The following is a 2,605-nucleotide window of genomic DNA, read 5'->3' on the forward strand; positions in this document are numbered from 1 at the left end:
GGACTTCAATGTCCACGTGGGTAACAACAGTGTGACCTGGAGGAGTGTGATTGGGAGGAACAGCCTCTCTGATCTGAACTCAAGTGGTGTTCTGTTGTTGGACTTCTGTGCTAGTCATAGATTGTCCATCACAAACACAATGTTTAAACATAAGGATGTCCATAAGTGCACTTGGCACCAGGGCGCAGTAGGTTGTAGATCAATGATTGACTTTGTAGTTGTGTCATCTGATTTGCGGCCATTTGTTTTGGACACTCGAGTGAAGAGAGGAACTGAGCTGTCAACTGCTCACCACCTGGTAGTGAGTTGAATCAGATAGTGGGGGAATATGCTGGACAGACCCAGTAGACACAAATGTGTAGTGAGGGTTTGCTGGGAATGCCTGAAAGAAACCCCCATCAGAAAGATCTTCAACTCACACCTCCAGGAGAGCTTTAACCACATCCCAGCTGAGGTGGGGAACATTGAGTCTGAGTGGGCCATGTTCTGTGACTCAATTGTTGAAGTGGCTGACTTGAGCTGTGATCGTAAGGCTGTCAGTGCTTCTCGTGGTGGCTGTCCTCAAACTCGGTGGTAGACACCCCGGGTTAGGGAGGCTGTCAAGCTGAAGAAGGATTCCTATCGGTCCTTGTTGACTGGTGGGACTCCGGAGGCGGCTGAGGAATACTGGAGGGCCAAGCAGTTTGCAGCCTTGGCTGAGGCAAAAACTTTAATGTGGGAGGAGTTCGGTGAGACCCTGGATAACAACTCTCGGTTGACTCTGAGGAAATTCTGGCAAACCATCAGGTGGCTGAGGAGGGGAAAGCAGTGCTTTACTAATAGTGTTCAGTGAAAGTGGAGGGCAGTTGACCTCAACCAGTGATGTCATCGGGAGGTGGAAGGAATAATTCCCTGGCCTTCTCAATCCTACTGACACGTCTTCTTTGGAGGAAGCGGAGTTGGAGGACTTTGGGGTTGGTCTATCCATAACCGTGGCTGAGGTCGCCAAGGTAGTTAAAAAGCCCCATGGCGGCAGGGCTCTGGGGGTGGATGATATTTGTCCTGATTTCCTTAAGGCTCTGGATGTTGTAGGGCTGTATTAGTTGACACGTCTTTGTAACATTGCATGGACATCAGGGGCACTGGATTGCCACTGGATTGGCATACTGGGTTGGTGGTTCCCCTCTTCAAAAGGAGGACCGGAGGGTGTGCTCTAATTACAGGGGCATCACTCTCCTTAGCCTCCCTGGTAAGGTCTATTCAGAGGTACTAGAGAAGCGAGTCCAATTGATGGTCAAACCTCAGATCCAGGAGGAACAATGCGAGTTCCATCCCAGGCGTGGAACACTGGACCAGCTCTTTATTCTCACTAGGGTCCTCAAGTGGTCATGGGAGTTTGCACATCCAGTCTGCATGTGTTTTGTGGACTTGGAGAAGGCATTCAACCATGTTCCTTGGGGTACATTGTGGGGGGTGTTCCGTGAGTATGGGATTGGGGATTGGGGATTGTTACAAGCTGTACGGTCCCTATACAAGAGGTGAGAGAGTTTGGTTTGCATTGCTGGTAGTAATTTGGACCCCTTCAGAGTGGGAGTTGGACTTTCCCACGGCTGCCCATTGTCACCGATTCTGTTCATAACTTTTATGGACAGAATTTCTCGGTGCAGCCAGGGGGAGGAGGGATTCCAGTTCAGTGGCCTCAGGATTATTTCGCTGATCTTTGCATATGATGTGGTCCTGTTGGTGTCATCGTGCTGTGATCTTCAGCACGCACTGGAGTAGTTTGTAGCAGAGTGTGAAGCAGCTGGGATGAGAATCAGGACCTGCAAATCTGAGGCCAAGGTCCTCAACTAGAAACGGGTGGCTTGCTCTCTTTGAGTCAAGGGTGAGGTTCTGTATCAAGTGGAGGAGCTCAAGTATCTTGGGATTTTGTTCACAAGTGAGGGAAGAATGGAACGTGAGATTGACAGATGGATTGGTTCAGCTTCTGCAGTATAGTGGACTCTGTGCTGGTCCATTGCGATGAAAAGGGAGGTTAAAATGGTATTCCTCCATAGGGTAGATGGACTCTCCTTTAGAGGTAGGGTGAGAAACTCAGAGTGGCATTGCTGCTCCTCAACATTGAGAGGAATCAGTTGGGGTGGTTTGGGCATATGGTAAGGATGCCTGGGCGCCTGCTTCAGGCATGTCTGACTGGGAGGAGACCCCAGGGAAGACCCAGGACACGCTGGAGAGACAATGTCTCTCGGTTGGCTTGTGTCCACACAGAAGAGCTAGAAGAGGTGGCTGTGGAAAGAGATGTCTGGGCCTCCCTGCTCAAGCTGCTGCCCCTGTGAAAGGGCTTCAGAAGCAAGCAGAAGATAATGGATGGATGGACTTTTGACATCTGACATTGCTGCCTCTGTGTGGTGTCTGCAGCCACTAACCTGATCCCTCAGTTGCATATCAAACACTGGCTTAGAGTCTAAATTTGAATCAGAATCAGTCTTTACAGTAGTCCCTTGTTTATCACAGGGGATCTATCTGTACCCTGAAGTCCCGATATGTGAAAAATCATAAAGTAGGAATAGTAGTACAAGTATTAAGTTGTAGATTATTTTCATAATTACACCCCCCCACACACACA

General features: G+C 49.3%; 1 protein-coding gene across 1 annotated transcript in view; it reads left to right on the forward strand.

The window, feature by feature from the left end:
- The window catches only part of LOC119424507 (putative UDP-GlcNAc:betaGal beta-1,3-N-acetylglucosaminyltransferase LOC100288842), a 5,194-nt gene that overhangs the window by 847 nt on the left and 1,742 nt on the right, over positions 1 to 2,605 (forward strand). The gene's annotated exons all lie outside the window — the stretch shown is intronic.

Source organism: Nematolebias whitei, chromosome 18, assembly GCF_014905685.2.
Source record: "Nematolebias whitei isolate Nwh7 chromosome 18, NemWhi1, whole genome shotgun sequence".
Taxonomy (NCBI): Eukaryota; Metazoa; Chordata; class Actinopteri; order Cyprinodontiformes; family Rivulidae; genus Nematolebias; species Nematolebias whitei.